Genomic DNA, 18,476 nt, shown 5'->3' on the forward strand with positions numbered 1-18,476 from the left:
CAATATTGCCTTCAAAAATAGCATTGCTTCTATCTTTTCCCAATATTCAGAGCAGTGTTAGTACATAGGACAATGAACCGGCCTTGCCTCCCCTGTGCTAGGGAAAATGCTCCAGGGGAACCCAGACCACCTCCTCTCCTTGAGGATGTGTAAAATTCCCAAATTCCTCTTGCCACACAGATGGCATTTTAGACTCATACACTAACAGGAGAGAAAAGTTTACAGATGTCAGCATGGAGACTCCCCAGCATGCCAAAGTTATCTGCTCCAGACCCTGTAAACAGTCCTCTGTGTCTAACCTGATTTGCTCTCACTGCAATTTAAACCTGTGTCATCTTGTCCTGTCTCCTGCAGCTGCAGAGGACAGACCAATCCCTTCCTCATGGAGGTTATCTTTTAAAGGCCTTAAGGACTGAGTAGTTGAGCTGAGGGAGAGAGGAGACTAAAATCCTCCTCTGCCACTTGTTAGGCTACACAGCGAGAGGGACCATTCCTCATTCGGAACAGAGCTGCAGGACAGACCCTTGCCCTGTGACTGCTGTTATCCCAGGTCCTCTGGGTGCCTTCAGTCATTCGCACCCTGGATATGAGCAGTCTGTGCCTCCAGCAGGGCTTGCTGTTGTCCCCAGTTTGCATTTCACCTCGGTATTTGGGGCCATTTCATCCAACTTGTCTAAATCATTTTGAATTCTAACCTTGTGCCCAAAATGTCCTTGCCATCCCTCCCTGATCACTCTCGTCTGCATGCATAATAACCCTGCTCCTTCCTCCCTCACCGTGTTTTCAATGCAAACACAAGATGCAACACAGGAGAACGTGCGGCCCAGCTGCCCATACAGTCTGGGAACCATTGGATGCAGCAGATCCACAGGGATCTGCCATCCCGTTGTGTGCGTGCCTGGGGTCATGGCCCTTTCACTGCATGTTCTGTGGTTTCAGGAGCACTGAAACAAAGGGGCAGAGTCTTGTAACCCTAAAATTACAGTTATGGTGCAGCACCATTACAGCACATGGCTGTGGAAGTGGCAACATGAGCAGAGGGCCCTTTCCAGGAAGACCTCCCCTCCTCTGTGAGCAGTTGGCTGCAGGATGAGTAAGGTGCCCAGTCATGTCCCGACTTCTGAGAAATCCATTATCAAAAGCCTTTTTTCCCTTTGAAGTATCCTGAACTTGGTGAGCACACAGCCTTATCTCTCCCTCTGCCAAATTCTCCTTAATGAGGTTTATCCAGCTTTTCCAGCATGGCTTAACATTGTCCATCCAGTCCGGCCAGAAAGGATCCTTTATTTTACTAACATAATTAAAGGCAATAAGCGGCCCATGGTGTGCAGCGATAATGGTATTGATGCTGTAATGTCCCACAGACAGAGCTTGGGATTTAGAGAAAGTTTCATTCTGTTGCAGCATTGGCAATTTCCCCTGCTCCCTTCCTGAACAATTTCTATTTCACATCCTATGCTGGAATTTTGCCTCATGCTGTTTACATTAAAAATGCATTATACATGTATTGAAAACATTGAGTTCTATGTTGCTGGCAAGGAAGGAAGCTGTTACGTTTAAGAAGCGCTCTTTTATATTATTATCACTTTTGTTTAATTTAGTAGGATTATTTTCTCTAATTCCAAAGCTGAGAAAAGACTCCTGTAAATATTCTTCCCACTAGCCAATTTCTGTATCATCCAAACCCACATAAGCTGACTTGCTTATGAACTGCCACATCACCGAGCTAAAGTGCTGATTTCCCTCTGTTAGCTTTCTTCTGTGCTTTGGATCAAAAATACACAAGGAAAAGGTAATGTCATTTAAAAGAGCTCTAAAAGGCTTGCTGCAGCACAGGGGAGCTGGGATTTATGCTAGCAACAGAGCAATGCCAGGCTGGGGAGATACTGAGGTTTCTAAACTCCACAGAAGAGTCACATGGACTAGGAAAATGTGAGATTGAACAACTCTGCACCTGTAGGGACTAGATGTTCAAATGCACTGTACCATCCTCCATAAATAAGCCTCAGAGGGATTTTCTGTGGGTCTCACAGCTGTCATATCTAAGCACCCTACTGTACAAACAGAGTGTGGCAGGGCTGAGAGTTAAAACCATATCTCTCAGCCCCAGAGCTTTAACTACATGGACATTTCTATTCGTTATAATATAACTCAATCCGGGTAAATTAGAGGCCTAAAAGGAATTGAGGGGGAGGGCAGTAGGACACAAATGGTAACTCTGGGTTGAAATCAGAGCATTCAAAGAAAATGAAGTATGAAAGAAAGAGAGAAGAAGAAAGGGAAGAGGAAGAAGAGGAGGGAGAAAGAAGAGAAAAGAGAGAGAAGAGAAAAGAGAAGAGAAGAGAAGAGAAGAGAAGAGAAGAGAAGAGAAGAGAAGAGAAGAGAAGAGAAGAGAAAAAACCACAAAAGAGAAAAAACACAGAAGAAAACAATTAAAGGAGAAGGAAGAAGGGAAAGAAGTAAGGGAAGGAGGGAGGAAAGGAGGGAGAGAGAAGAGAAGATGAGAGGTTGCAGGGAGGAGTTACAGGACAAAAGATGAAGGAAATTAAATCTGTGGAGGAAAGCAGAGGATATTGAGGCTAAGATATAAGGGTGTAAGAAGCCCTGCCTGAAGGAAGGAAATACATGATTTTGCTTAATTAGTGACTGACAAAATTGTACCTTGTGGGCATGAGCTGGAAGAGGGAAAAAAAAAATCCATTTCCATAACTGAAACCCACTTTTTAGCAGTGAGACTGGCTGTGGTTTGGGACCTACAGTGGAACTGGGCAGCAGATCACTCAGTGCACAGCACAGGGGTCCCCAGCACGGGCAGGAGGGGTTGCAGCAGTAACATGTTGTTACAACATGTATTTGTTCCCACAGCATTTTGAGAAGTGATGGAGGATTTGATGCTGGCATTAGGAGAGAGCCCTCTCAGGAGGCCAAGTGGCAGCTGTTCAATGGCAGCTGGCAACTGCACACTGGGAAGACCAGCAGAGCCACATGTCTGCACAGGTGAACTGGGAGAGAACTGCCAAATGTCTGCGGCCGGCCAGGGAATGGGGTCCCTTCCTCCCAGGACAAAGGCAGAGCTTGGTGTGAGGTCCCTCAGCTGAGACCTCCGGTTTGTCTCGTTCCAAACCCAGCATGCGCAGCAGCATGAGGCCATTAGAGACCAGCATGAGCTTTTGGTGATCCCTCAGCCTTCATGAACACAATAGTGTGTCTGTTAGATCTCCTTAAGCATTCGCCAAGTCACCACTCTAACCTAGAGGGAAATAACCTTGTGCTGAACAGTTTGATTGTCTAGTGCTAATATAACAGGAGAAAACCTATTAAATGTTGGGCTGGAAGGGTCCTTTGGGTCTGCAATAGCTTTTCTCTTTTTCTTTCCTTTTTCCATTTCCCTTTCCTTTTTCTTTCTTTTCTTTCTTTCTTTTTTCCTTCTCCCTTTTCCGCCTTCCTTTCCTTTTCTTTCTCCTTTCTTCCTTTCCCTACAGACCAGAAATGAGCAATAGCAATGAAATGAAGGTGAGGGAGACAGCATCTGTATGAAAGGAGATTGCAAACCACTGGCAGCATTGCCTGTGGCCATGCATCCACTTACTGCTGGGGTCAGACCTGCTTCCCTTTTTTCAGGGTCTGGCTGTCCCTCATGCCTCCCCCAGGAAAAATCCCTACCAAGTGTTTGAGGAGCTTTTCCTGCACTTGTGCAGCAGTCTCTTTCCTCTGCTCCTTGCTTGAGAAACCTCCACAGCGGGACTGGTCCTGGATTGCTTCCTGCTCTCTGTGATCTTGGCTCTGTGCACCATCAGCTGGCCAAGAAGAGCTGGTTGAGACCACCAGGCTCCTGGCATCAGGCAGGGTCTTGCCAAGGCTCTGCAAAGATGAAGGTGTCCCATCCAGATGATGTGTTGGCCAGGGTTACACCTGGACCAGCTGTGGCTGATCTCTCCCTCACTTCAGCAGAGACTTCCTTGTAAAGGCAGCACACGGCACTTCAAGGGGAGAGCCTCAGGGCTTCTCCTCTCCTGGAACTGATGAAGCACTGGTGGCCTGTCAGGAACAGCAGGAGAGAGGCACAGTGGACTCTAGAGTGCCTCTCCCATGCAGATGTGACTCTGAGCGCTTGCTAGAGAGCAGAAAAGAACAAGAAGCCTGTTCGTTCATCACCTGGGTGAAACATCCCGTGGAGAAGCACCATGTTGGCAGAAACCCTTTCCCCTGTGAGCTGGAGACAGGCAGTTCTGAGGCCCATACAGCTGTTAAACCATGCACTTGCCCTGCTAACAGCAATGCCAGGAGGCACTTTCCCCCTGCAGTTGTGTTTGGGTGCTGGGCACACACAGCAATCCTCTCTGAGGAGTGAGGAGTGTGAGCAAGGCCATCACAGCAGCTGCCTCACTGAAATGAAGGTGTATGTGTGCTTATAGGCTGTGATAGAAACTGCTGTGATCAGTGCTGGGAAAATGTAAGTCACTTGGGATCATTCAACAAGGTGATGACCTTCTTGTTAAGTGGCTTTTTAAAGAGGTGATTCCTTAAATCAGCTCATCATCTGTGTCCCTGACTGTTCATGGGTCTTTGCACATCTTCCAGGGTAGCAAGAGATGCCTGTTGACTCTTTGCAATTAGTACCCCTGGCTTAATTGACTTTAACATTCTCCCAGGTTCCTTTGAGATGAATCTCCATCTGCTCGTCCTGGACAAAGTGTCTCTTCCTGAGATTCAACTACAGCTGAGATGAGAAGCAGACATGAGGCAAACCTCACACTCCTAGCACAGCACATGTGAGGGAGAACTTCATGGCTGCTGTCAAGGGGTGAGAGGCTCTTGAGTCCGTGCCATGGCCGTGGCCTGGATCCACACCGATCCCAGTTATCCAGTCCATTCTGGCAGTGATGTGAGGTGCCAGATGTGGAGTGCCAGAGCCTGCATGGTGAGTGCAGCCCCCGTGTGACGCTCAGCTGTGTCCAGCAGTGCCAGCAGCCCGGGCTGTGCCAGCCCCTGTGCCAGCTCAGTGAGCTGTGGGGGCAGAGGCACTGGTGCTCTCTCCGCTTGCGTAACTGCATCCTTCACGTCTCAGTGGCTTGGTTGGGGTCTGGGCAGGCACACGTGAGCTGAGCTGCGTTTGCTGCTGGAGCCTTGAGGGGAACTGGGAACATCCATGCATGTAAAGCCATCAGCTCCGGAGTGAAACCTCTGCCTGACCCAGTAATCATTGGCAGGGATGAGTAGAGGAACCGCTCCTGACAGGCTTTGCCAACCTGCCTTTTTGCAAGGGATGCATTCAGAGACCTTAAAACCCCAACAGCTGGGCTCTGGTTTCAAATAAATAATTCTCCTGCCTTTGCTGTCATTAGGGGATGTGATGAAGCCACTGTGGTGGCTGAGGCCCAGATACTGAGTCTTGTTTCATCCCACATAAATCTGCTGATATTCTGTGCCTCAGACCCCCAGGTGGTGCTATCCTGGTCCCTGGCTTGGGCAAAAGGGACACAACTCTGCTTCTTGCCAAAGGCCCAGAGATGCTGCTTGGGTTTTTTTAGGTTGGCTTTGTGCCTGCTTGGGAGCCTGACCTTGCAAGAGGAGGTCTGCCAAGAGGATCTCCAGCCGCTGCTTCTCCAAATGGTGTGCATACAGCCTGTCTGGGACTGAAGGAGGGACAGCATGGCTGGGGGGAGATACTGAATCCAGACCATCCCTCTGACACCACAGAGATGTGCTTCTGCCCACCATGCAGACAAAAGTACCTCTCCTATGCTGAGCTTACAATGTGCCCCAGGGCTTGGCCCCTTCCCCATAATGTAAGTGCCTGGGGACCTCTTTCAGGGCAATTGCTGTGAAAGCTGTGGGACACAGGAGTCAGTGTCACCCTTGGCATAGGCACAGCAACATCCAGTGATGCTGCTCTGTTTTGGCAACCTGTGGTCCATGTATCCTGACATGGTGTCCCAGTGTTTCAGGATTCCCTGGTTTCCCTGAGCACAGAAAGAGTTCAGCCTTGGCTCAGGTATCTTGGCTTTTGTCACTCTGTGCCACAAACTGTGTCAGTGTACAGTGCCCACACTGCCTGACTGGCTCCTGGAGATTGGTGTTCACCATATGTGCTTCTCCAACAAGCCTTGGGTATGCCTGGAGCAGCCAGAAGTAGAGTTCTTGGCTCTCATTTCGCTCCCTCCCTGAAATCAAGAGACTTTTAACTTCAAAAGAAGCAGGCTTGGGGTGTGCTGGGGAGGATTCAGCAGGAGCGTGTCCTGGGAGCAGGTTCTTGAACTGGTGGAGGAGCCATAGGGCTCATCCTAGTGCTGTTTTTTCCAGGTGTGAGAGGAGAATGGAGTGACCTGCAAACAGGTCCGTCTGCTCCAGCCTGTCCCACTTTAACACCCTTCAGCAGCAACAGGATGGGGGATGCTTGTGCATGATTCCCCTTGAGAACTAAGCTAACCAGCCACTGGATGTCATTATTGCTCCAAACCAGTACACTGAAGAATCTATTCCAAACCTCCAAAAATATGTGAGTTTTCAGTATGGAAAGCTTAAAATGTGCTTCCTGAGGACACAAATCCTTTCACCTCTTGTCCTGCAGCTCTTGTCTTCCCCGGCACACCTTTGCATGCTGGGGGACAGGGTGCCTGGGGTTTGGCACAGGGAGGACTCAATCCTGTGTGACCTTTCTGCCCTTCCCGGAAGCTCCTACGCTACCTCCTCATCTGTGGGGATGACATCATGGCTGTTTCTGTAGCAACAGAAAGGGGCACTGCAATTCCTGAGTGGGATTGAGCAGGAGGGAGATGTTCCCCCTCCCTGGCAGTGCCTTTGGCATGGCCCTGGGCTGGGGAGCAGAGCTGGCAAGTCAGAAGGCTTTTGGCTGGTAGCTGACCCAAGAAATCAGGAGGAAAAAAATTAGTTCAGTTTCCCCCCACTTCATCTTTCAGCTGGGGACCCCATCTGTCTCACCAGACCTGAACTGAAATATTTTGCTTTGGGTTATTTGACCTGGCAAGCATTTTTTCTGCCTTTTCCCTGCTTCACTTTAAAAATGAGATCTGGTCTTAAAGAAAACTGCGTTTTGAAACCATAGTGGGAAGTTTCATTTAGAGAGGGCAACATCCTCCCTCTGCCTCCTTCCCCCAGGGATTTTCATTGCAGTTTTCCCAAATTCAGCCTGATTTCACCAACGATTTTGGGTTCTCGGATTGTCCATTTATTGGGTGGTTTGATATTTACTGAAAACATTGTGCCTGGTTCGATGGGAGAGCTGATCAGGGGTTCAGCTGGTGCTTGACCCTCCTCCCCCTGAGCTGCTTGCAGGTCCTCTCCCAGCACTCCCAGCGTAGCTGTGCCATCACAGCTGCCCATAAACTCTGGGACAGACTTTTCCCAATATACTGGGAAGTCTTGGGCATCCCATTTGCTGCTTGTATGGTCAGGACTTTATGGAGGAATGGAGAGCAACTGCAGAGGGGAACTGTGTTTGCACCACAGTGCAGCACGGAGAGGAACTGATGATCCCTGGGGAAATCCAGGCACAGTGCTTGCTGGGGAGAGCTTCCATGTAGCCTCACTGATCTGTACTCTTTCATCTTTATGTGCCTACTTCTAACTTGCCCTATTTCACTTATATCCCTTTCATTGGCTTTTCTTCTTCCAACACAGCCATAAAATAAGCTAGGAAAACACCAACTGCTGCAAGCCTGATGTAAAGAAATAATCCTGAAACACCAGATCAGGATGTTCATGGGCTGTGCCTCATCTCTAGCACTGCCTCGGGTCCCACAAACACCTCTGGCCAGCAGCAGCATCTTCAGCTCCCATTGCAAACCACTGCAAGGAGCCACAGGCCAAGGGAAAAAAATCATTCTGCTTAGCCTTGCTCTTACACTCTTGCAGAGAAGAGCTTGGGATAGGCCTTGGGTGCATGTTGGCAGAAGGGAAGCCGTCTCACAGCCTGGTAATAGCTCTCAGCATATGCCTGCACTCCCTGCTTGTTTTGACTTGCGTGGGAATCTTTGCAATCAAAATGATACGACAATTCCAATCATTGTTGATCGCTTTAGGCAGGTGTAATTCAAGCTCTGGCTGCAGACGGCTGTCATTTAATTAACAAGGAAAGAGCCAAAATTCTGTGTAAGACTGGGGAAGGCAAAGAGAGGAGCCTAAGGGGGACTTGGGATAATAGAAAGTGGAGGATGCCTGCAGACTCAGAGTTTAGCTGTTCCCCAAATCAGGTAACGCCGACATTATTCCGTGTGTCACAGGCAGTGACGTGTGCTCGGCAAGCTGTGGTAGGCAACACAGTTATGCACTTATTTCAGTCCAAATCATGGGGAATTACTTGAGGACAACACAGAGGGAAGCCCCGCACAAGTCACTTCTCGGTACTGTTACCAGCTCTAGGAACTCACAGTCTCTTTTCTCTTGCTGTTTCACCACTGATTTACTTCCTGGCCTGGGCAGCACTTGCCCTCAGCCCTCCAGGGCCCAGCTCAGCTGGGTACAAATGCTGCAGCTCTCTTTGGTCAGTGGAGCAGTGCTGGCCCTCCAACAGTGCAGAATTTGTCCCTGTCCTGCTCCCTTTGCAGCTGCTGACTTACCAAGGGTGGTATTTCTTTGCAGTGGGCTGTGTACTGTGTGTGCCTCTGCTTTCCACACTTCTGACCCAGATTTCAGTTTTCTACACCTAAAATGAAATTAATAAGTCCTGTTACTGCAGTAGGAAAAGTGGTGGGCGGCAAAGGAAACACTTCAGTCCTGCTTATCTTGGGCAAAGTGAGGATGTTTTGAAATCCTTTTCAGTTATTCATGTCCAGATAATGCAATGCCTCACCTTCTGCAGCACCTGTTGTGCTCTCTCTCCCTCTTCTTGGTCACCTGGTCATGAGACGTGTCCGGAGCTCACCTTCATCCAAGGGAAACTGAAGCACACTCCTGGCAAATACAATATCACCGTGTGGAGATGAGCTCAGAGATCAGGTCCGAGCTGTTTCAGCCCTTGGACCATCCCATTATGGAATAGCAAAGCCAAGGGGAAAAGTCAATCTGTAAATACATGGGTGAGCCAAGTCATCTAGAGAGATGTCAGAGGAGTTTTGTGTCCCTGCTCCAGCAGCTGTGGCAACATCCTTTCGCTCCCACAGCCCCTTCACCCGGGATCCTGCTGGCAGCTGCAGCAGCCCACACTGCTGCACACAAATGCTGCCATGCTCAGGTGAGGGACCAAGGGAAAGAAAGACCTCCTGTACTGGGAGCTGTTGAGCTGATGAAGGGATTTCCAGTTGCAGAGATGGCAGAAAATGTCACTCTGTTGTCCCTTGGCTCATGGGAATGCCTGCGTGCACTGGTACAACCTTGCACTTGCATGACCCAGAGCATGCAGCATGTGGGACCTAGTCCAGCTCAACAAAACAACCCTTGGTGTCCCACTCGGTGTTCTGGCTTCTGGTTTGACACCCCTGAGCTACCAGGATGGCAGGGCCTTGTACTCTTTTAATTTACTCCTGTCTCAGCAAATGGCTGTGGTACTAAGAACCAAATTTTGGAGAGAAGGGAGATGAAAATCCAGAGGAAATTGCTGGCTTCCCGCAGTGCTGACTCTGAGCTGTTTGATATTCTCTCTTTTTTAAGGTTTGCTTGTTTTAAAGCAACATTAATTGGAAAGATGCTGGAGTGTCAAATAGAAACCACTCCCTGAATAACCTCACTAATGAGCATGTTATTAAAGCAGGGTTAGGAGCTCCCTAGAGGGCTCTCACTGGATAGGATTAAATTAAAAAAAACATCATCTAAACTAGACAGAAAATCTCTGTTAGTCTGCAGTGATGAATATAGAAAAGTCCAATGAAAAGTGGCTTTGAAAGGTTTAAGGTATGTCTTCCTATCTGGGACTAGACTTCTCCCTCCCTCAGGGCTCACTCAGGCAGGGAAGAAGTTTTTAATGAAGCAGAGGATGGAGGACTTGCAGCTCAGAGCCTGGCAAGTCCACTCTCCAAGTGGTCACATCCCCATGCTCTTGATACTTGCCCATGTAGGTCAGCAAGGGCAGTCCAGGGTGGACAGTGTCTCTGCCCAAGCAACGTGGCTTGTGGGAGGCAAGGGCCAGCAGAGATGGGGATGCTGAGAGCCTGTGTCAGGAGATGAGAGGGTGCCTGTCAGATCAAAGTTTTGCTTTAATCTGACTCCATTGGAGCAGTTGCTCAGTAAAGCCCTGTGCTGCTCCCCCTTTGAGGTGGTGGCATCTCATAACTCCCTGTTCATCTGCCTTTCCCTTAGGTCTGGAGACACCTATGAGAGCAAGGACACAGCAGTAGTTCTAGAGCAGATGGGGCTGTGGGATGAGGTCACACATCCATCCTCTGACAGCAGTGTGAGGATGCTGGTCCCCACCCCATCTCCACGTTCAGCCAGCCCAGGAGCACTGGCCGCTGGAGCAGCTTTGGACAGGGATAGCGAAGGAGAGGTTTTGTGATTCCTGGTCCCTTCTCTCCTGCTGGAAAGAATGTGGGAGGATTTAGGGCAGAAAAACTGTTCTCATACCATCTGAAGGCAGGCATGAAATGCTTTAGCAAAGCTTCCCTGCAGGCAACAGCGACTTCCAGAGCAATTCCAGCTTTTTTGTGGCTTGCCCTCGCTTCCTGTGAATGGTGGGCAGGTCAGCCCTGCCCCAGCCGCAGCGGGGGGCTGGCTGGGGAGCTGATTTACTGCCCTGCAGATGAGGAGCTTCATAGCTTAAGGCCATTCTTTGCATTACCATGGAGCACATTTTCGGGGAAGCTTGGCTGCCTGGGCTGCTCCTGCCCAGATATTTGGACTGTGCAGGCATGAGTACCTTTTCAGGGAGGATTTTGTCCGTGTGCAGAAGGAGATGTATTGCCTGCCTTTGCAAAGCGCCGTCTGACAGCCTGATGCAAAACATGCCAGCACCAAGCTGTGACTCTAAACAAAGAGAGGGAAAGCACTGTATTTTTATTTTCTCTGCTTCTGCAGAGAGTTGGTTTTTTTCTTTCTTCTTGTTTTTTATTGTTTATTTTTCTTTTCTTTTCTTTGACTGAGACAGGAATTTGGATTCTCTGTGCTCCCCAAACTCTTCCCTGGGCTGTCTCCAGCAATCAGACAGAGTGACAGCTCTGAAACTCTCCAAGTTAACAAGTTCAAGTGCTGATGATTAACTAGATTCACAAAGTTGATTGGAAAAAAATAGGGATATAAATAAATATTCCTGGAGATATTCCACCCCCTGTAGTCATGAACTTTGAATAATTGGAGGGAATTATGCTGAGTACTAATCAAAAGAGTTGTTTTTTTTTTTAATTTGCTAATTACTGCTGGGTTTCATCAGTGTCAGACTCTAATCATCTCAAGACATGTTAATTGACCCTTGGGAGTTGTTTATCTGATGCAGAAAGTTTTAGATGGGGTCACACAAAGAAATGCAATCACTGAGGTTACTTCTTGCCTGCCACTCAGACAGAGAGAAGAGTTAAAAAGACTTTGGGCCATGAGGATGTGGGCATTGTCTGAGCTCCAGAATGGCTCTTTATGGGCACTGTGGCTTCCTCCATCCATTGGGGACGTTCTCTTTCTTGTGCCTTGCACTTCAGTGTCCTCCCTGCCAGCCTTCTTTTTGTTATACACACAGACAGTAACTTTGGTGATCCACATGCAGTGAGTGCTAACAGTGACATCCCTCTGGGATGTGGCAATGCTGTAAGGCTGTTCTTTTCATGTAAGGTTTCTGGTGCTCCAGGAGTGGGCTGAGGGTCCTGCTGTGGAGCTTCCTGGGCAGTTTCACAGCCTGGCTGCCTCACCTGTCTCGTGTCCTGTTAATTAAACCAGAGGAGGTGGGAATTAGTGGAATAAAAGGTAGGGCAGTGGGGAGTAGGGAAGCACTGAGTGAAGGGCTGACAGTTCAGCAAGTTTCTCAAGGGCAGGTCTCAGGAATACCAATGTTTTCATCATATAATGTTTTAATTAATGACCTTGGTATAAAAATTAGTCTTATGCTAATGAAATGCTCTGGAGATGCAACGCTGTGAAATATCCTCAATAAGAGGCACGTAATGTCATACCAGAAGACCTGGGTGATCTCGACATGAGTAGAAGTGATTAAATCTAAGAGTGCCAGCGGTGCAAGGTCGCAGACATAAGGGCAAATGAGGAGAACTTCTGCTACCGACTGGGAACTGAGCAGCAGCTCGGGAAAAATGCCTGAGTCACATAGTTAATGGTGGGTGACCACACTGCAGAGATGCAACCCAGCCCCAGGACTGGTCTGTTGTGTCTGTCTCAGTGTCACAGCAAGAAGTGGATATAAGTCAAATACAGGAGAAGAGGAGCATTCCCAGGTGGTGTGTTACCCCCGTGGCACATAGGGGCACCACCAGGAGCAGTACCAGGCTCTGCACATCTGCTGGAGCCACAACTTTGCTCTGACAGTGATGGAACGACTGGTGTTCCCATTGCTGACTGATAATATTTCACCACCTCTTTTGCACCCGTTTTCATTTTGATTCCAGGATAATTTGTATCAGTTTATGAAATGAGGCCTTTCCTTCATTGCAAGAAAACACAAACCCAACCGCAACATCTAGGTATTATTGACTTAAGGCATATATAGGGGTGAGTTTTTATTTGATCACCTTCATTTTTCTAATTTTCCCCTTTCCATCTTCTTTTTCCTCTTTATTATATTGCTGGCTGTTGGAGGCCCTTGAATAGAAATAAACTTTCTAGGTAATATTTCTTAATAAAACCCATCATTTATTATTGTTATTCTCTACCAGTAAATGCCCAGATCCTTCTGTCATTTGTTATAAGTCTAGATTAGCATCTTTTCTGGCAAGGTTGGGATAGATACCTGAATATGACAGCACTTGTGCCCCACCCTGGCTGTGCCCAGCTGTAGGTGCGCTAACAGAGGTCAGGTCTCAGTCACCAGCAGCATGTAGTGTGCTGCCACGGCAGGACACAAAGTATGGAAGAGATTTTTTTCAGGTCCTGTGTTTACCATGTAGCAGTGCGAGACAAAAGGCTCCTGACAGTGGTATCTGATCCTGCACCCCTTGTTACCCTCAAGTCAAGCCGTTACTTGTTTAATCTCAGCTGAGATCCTTCCCCTCCCTTTTGCTTCAACAGTTCACCCAAAAGTAGAGGTAGAGATTTCTCTGGAAGGCGCCTGAGCTGTTGTTTACTGTATTGCCATTTCAAAGAAAAGCCTTTTGTGTAAAAGACACAAAAATAACTAATAACATTAATATAAACATATCCTTTAACTACTGTTTAAGGCTGTCACTGGGTTAAAATAATCTCCGGTGCTGCATCCCAAATGCACAGTAATTATGTGGCGAATCTCTTTATTACAGGGTGTCAATCAAGCAACGTTGTGGCTGTGAGTGAAATCGCTTTGCGTCTCCACTGATATTCCCAGCACAGAGCTGCAGGCTCCATGATGCTTCTGAAGGTCTGTGTGCCTGTGCCCAGTTTGTCTGATTAAAAGGTGCCCACAGGAAGGAGAATTGAGCACAGCAACTGCGCTTGGCTTTTGGGGAAGGAAATGATTCTGCAAAGTGTCTGTCCATCTTCCTGTATCAAAGGAAAACACACAGAAATACTTGTCCTAGTTATGCAGCTGGCCAGTGGCTCCTGGCATCCCCACACAAGGGCCAGAGGGAAGGTCAGGGCAGCCAGGTTAATTCTGCAGCTGGAGTCTCCAGACCCCAGCAGGTGAAGCAGATTATTTGAGTTTTGGTCTGGAGGCTGCAGAGTTTGGGCTCTTTCAACAGTTACTTTGGGAAAAAACTGCTCAATTTTATGTCTAAACACAGTAGTGAGATTCTGATTTCCGTTGGAGTTCGTAACCCCATCGATCCTCCCTTTTCTAGACTAGGAGCTGGAGAACAGATGCCAACCCCTGAACCTCTTGGAGTAAATGGGAGGGTGAGAAATGCAGCCATTTCCTCACCTGGAAAAGGTTTTTGCTTCATTTTCTTCTGCTGCCACTGTCAGCTGCTGGGATCTCATCTGCAACTTCTGCAGGGAGAGAAATCCTCAGAGAGAGGCACAGCATGCATCCTCTGGGACTGCACAGCAGCAGGGACTGCATGGCTGCAACGAGTCTCTCCTTCTCCCACCCTTCCTGGCTGTTGCCAGGTAAGTCTTCCCTCTGCTTTTCTTCTCATAGTTTCACTCCTTCTCTACTTCCGTTCCTTTGACCCTCCACTTTTCATTTCATTTTCCCTCTAACACCACCTTCCCCCTGTCCATGCTCTAATATTGGTGGGTCAGGCAATTTTTGAGCAGAGGTTACAGAAATAACCCCAGGTTTTGCTGCGTGACTGTCTTTCCACAAGGAGGGTTGGAGAAATGCATTTCCATGTGTTCTTGAGCGAGGCCCAGGTTCACCCTGGCAGCTGGGGTGAACACAGGCTGTATTCTCTGAGGGGAGTGTGGGTCCAGTGCAGAGCAGTGAGGGATGGGTTGGGCTTGAGGCTGGAGATAATACTTTTCCCAGAAGCCTCTGGTCCCAACCTGGCCAAGCTCAGAATTTTCTCTGTCATCCCACCTGTCTATCATCAGATAGACAGAGTGGCCTCTCTTGTACACAGATCTTTTGAGTAGGACCAAAAATCCCACATCCTTGCTGGTTTGTGAGGGTCTGAGGAACTGAGGATGTGGTTTTTTTGGTCCAAATTCCCCCTTTCTCTCCCTTGTAAGTGGGGTGGTGGCTGCTCTGCTCCCGCTTCCCACCAGGGCCTGTGTTTCAGCAGCTCTCAAAGGACATGATAGCAAATCACTTTGGGAACTGTTTATGATAAAAAGTGCAATACAAACAGATAATATCATCATACTCCACTATTTAACAGGCTTAAATCCCAAGGATGGGGAGAAGCTCCTGTGGAGAGCAGAGCTATCTCTCAAACACTTCTGCTGCAATTTAAAAGCACTCCCTAGCCTGGCAAGGCTAATTTCACATCTTTTTTCTCCGGGGAATATATCTGGGTTTCTCCCTGCTTGAGGCCAGAGCCCTCCATGCTGATTAGATTCATGCAGGGGTTTTGATTATCACTCTTCTTGAGTCCTGATGGAACACGACAGAGGTGCCCAGCTGGGCTGCATCCCACAACCCACCTGCTGGTGCATCCCCTTGGTGAGGACAGACTCTGGGGTGGTAAATTGTTTTCTTTCATCAGACCCCACTCACCTCCAGGCACAAGGTACTCCCCACAGGAAAACAGTTCCAATTTCCCACTCTCCTACCCAGGATTAATCCTGGGCTATGGCCAAGAATCACTTTACAAGAAGAACGTGTGGGATGGTTACAACAATTCCAATGTGGCCAAATCAGCTGTGAGCTGGGCAGGACATGCTTGCTGAGTGGTGTCCCCGTGAATGTGACCCCTCTGGGGAGTCTGGCTGCTATCTGGCTCATCCTTCCTCCTTCCCCAGTGCCCCACCTCCCTCTACCCCCTCTTCCCCATGGGATTTTCTCTCGATCCATCGGGATGCAAACTTGAATTAACACCGCTCTTTGGTTTATGCCTTGCTGACCTCCTTCCCAGTCTCCTCTCCCATCCTTTTGTGGATCTCTTCACCTTCTGGTGGGATGATTTCAGATTCCTCTTGTGATGTGGTGGGTGAGGCCACCTGTAATGCCCGCAGTGGCACAGGGGAGGGATAACTCATGGGAGCAGTGGGCTGCACCTACCAGGGCAGGCACTGACGACAGCTGTGACACCATTGCCCCTTTGTATTTATTGCTGCCACTGCATTCCCTCACTGGTCTGTACAGGAGAGTCTCATAGGTTACACAGGAGAGTCAGTAAAAATAAGATAGAAAAGGAGAAAAGCATGAAAGGCAAAAATCCTTTTCCTAATTAAGCCAGATGTCCCACCCTTTCAGTTTGCATTGAGGGATGGAAATTGCTTTCTCAGGTTATTTCTCTGGCTGGAAAGGTATTTATATCCAAATGTTGCTGGTGTGGTTGGTGTCTTGACTGAGCTTTTTCATTTCAGTGGCCCTTCTGGAAGAGCCAAGTTTTCAAGCGTTAGGTTTGGTTTGTGCTTTGAACAGTGACTCACTGAGGATTAACCTGGGTCCTTCCTGGATGCACAGGAAGGCAGTGGGGATGCCAGGGATGAAGAGTGGGTGAAGGAATGTTCTCAGCAGAAAGAATAGTAAGGGTTGAGGGGTTGTGCTACAGCTATAGCCCCATAGTGCCTCCAGGAGAGCATCTCCAGTTCTTGCCACTCACTCTCCTGCCAACACCAGCTCAATGCACGACCGGGCCCCAGCTCAGACACCTCTTAGTTCTGACTGGGTTTAAATCACTGCGTTTCCCTTCCTCATTTCTTTTGCAGTGGGGGCTTTACCCCACTCAGCGTCATTTCCCTGCTCATCTCCGGCTCAGACAAGGCAGGAAACGTATTTTCAATGTATTAATTAAAGTGTCTTTGCAGCAGAACATCTGCATGGAGAGCGATAGATCACCGAAGTGTGCGTGTGCCTGCGCGTTGCAGGCTCCCAGATAACGCATTGCTTTGCATAATTTATTCCAGCCAGCACAGCAATAATTTTCATAGCCTGTGATCTTCAAGTATGCGATTATCAATCTGCAACCCGGCTCCACGTGACCCAAACATTAGATTATTCCCAGATAAAGGAGAAGCAGGACGTTTGGCTCTCCATCAGCTCTGGCCAAATGGGTTGTGTGGGACAAGATCAAATGCTGTTTTGTTAGATCTCACCATGCCCAAGCAATGGGTCGGTCTTCTCGGGTATTCATCACTGTCAGCTATTTTGGGAGAGGATTGTCTTTGCCAATGATGCTATTCAATTTCCTGATTGTTCAGCTCATATCGGTTTAGTTTGAAAGATAATAAGATAGAAACCAGAGACTTTCCAGTCAATAAAAGGAAACCTCAGAGGCTTTTTTGGTCTTGCATCTGTCATACTTTGTTGATATTTTAGCTGCTGAGCATTTGACAGCTGGTTGTAAAACTCTTATTTCTCCTTTGAGAGAATTAAATGAAGAGCGTTTAATTTATTCCATGGAGGATTCCCCAAGTGACCCACAAAACAGGTCACTTTCTGGCAGCTGGACCAAAACTGGAGAGATTTGAAACTTTCTCCACTCAGGGGAGGAAAAAAAAGTGATTTCATTACCTCTTGCCTTTCTTTTTTTCATCATCAAACCAATTCTGTGTTTTCCAGCATTAATCCTACCTCTCATGAGTACCACAAACCGCTGCTGGCATCTGTGTGGCCAACATGGCCCTGCCAGTGACAACCAGTGTCTCCTGCGAGAAGATCTTGATGCAGGATTGCACTGGGTTCCATCCATCTCCAGGCACTGGTGCAACTGGGAATGGCAGCTGGGAGCATTTCTTCTGCAACAGGCACGTGGTGCTCCCCCATCAGCATGGACAGACACGTAGGTGGGTGCCCAGCACCATCATTGGAGACATTCCAGCCTGTTTAGCAGGTCAGGACATGAAGGGGCTAATGGTTAATGTCATTAACCAATATCAGGCAAAAGCTCCCTTAACTGTGCCAAGGGCAGGCAGCTGCTCAAAGCAGCACAATAATTATGTATAGACCAAGTAATTATTTTTGTCACATCTTCTTGGCAGGAGAAGACCATTTGTGGGATGGGTTTAGCTACCTTCTGCAACGCGCCTGTGTCTTATTTATCCAGAACAATACACTCAGTGTGATTTTTCTGTCATCTTTTTCCTTTTAACGTCGTTTCCAGCCCACACTGCTTTTAATTCGGTGAGGTAAATTGAGACTGGGAGGGGAAGCTGCAGAAATCCTCCGAACTCCCATTCTCTGAGCAAAACGTTCCCCCCGGGATCTGACGGCGTCGCTGAATAGCTGGTCCTTCCCTTCCCAAGGGGCTTGTGAGTCTCGGCGGAGACAAATGTTATTTTGGATGGCTGTAGTCACTGCACGGCCGGGTCTCGTCGCAGGATCTGCTTGCAGCTTTGGAGCCTCCCTGGCGGCTCCTTCCTTACCTGGGGACCTGTGAGTCAGCAGCCCCGGTGCTGTGCTGTTTTGAATGTCGTGCCAATGAAAGGGACATTACCAGAGTGCTGCCTTCGGAGTCCTGGCGCTGGGCTGGTGTGGATGGAGGAGAGTGATTCCCTACACTCTTATTTCAAGGATGCACTCAGCCTGCCTGGAGCCAGCTAAAGAAGAAGAAGGACTTGGAGGTCTCTGCTCATGGGATCCTGGGGAAAAGGAGATGTTTTGAACCCATTTCCATTCTCTTCCTGAATGCACTTCTGTTCTACTGGATCTCTGGTCAGCCTTAAAATAAGAGAAGAATCCCAGGTTTGGTGGATTGAATAGTTGGATTCCCATCTGAATTTCTGATTTGTTCACCACTTTCACCCATCTTCAGTTTTTTCTTCTTTTAAGAGCTGAAGACTTAAGATGTCCACAGTCCTGTCTTGTAGCTTCACCTACAGATCTCGGCTGTTTGTCCTTTCTCCCC

General features: G+C 48.3%; 1 long non-coding RNA gene across 1 annotated transcript; it reads right to left on the bottom strand.

Moving 5' to 3' along the window:
• Nucleotides 1-10,999: 10,999 nt before the first annotated feature.
• On the bottom strand, nucleotides 11,000-16,556 carry LOC113953469. The gene is made up of 3 exons (XR_003529884.1): nucleotides 15,573-16,556; nucleotides 13,943-14,010; nucleotides 11,000-11,801 (listed from the first exon to the last, which is right to left on the bottom strand). It is a non-coding gene; the product is annotated as an uncharacterized LOC113953469 (long non-coding RNA).
• Between the last annotated feature and the right edge of the window lie 1,920 nt (nucleotides 16,557-18,476).

This window comes from Corapipo altera, unplaced genomic scaffold (assembly GCF_003945725.1).
Source record: "Corapipo altera isolate COAL_440 unplaced genomic scaffold, ASM394572v1 104, whole genome shotgun sequence".
NCBI classification, from domain to species: Eukaryota; Metazoa; Chordata; class Aves; order Passeriformes; family Pipridae; genus Corapipo; species Corapipo altera.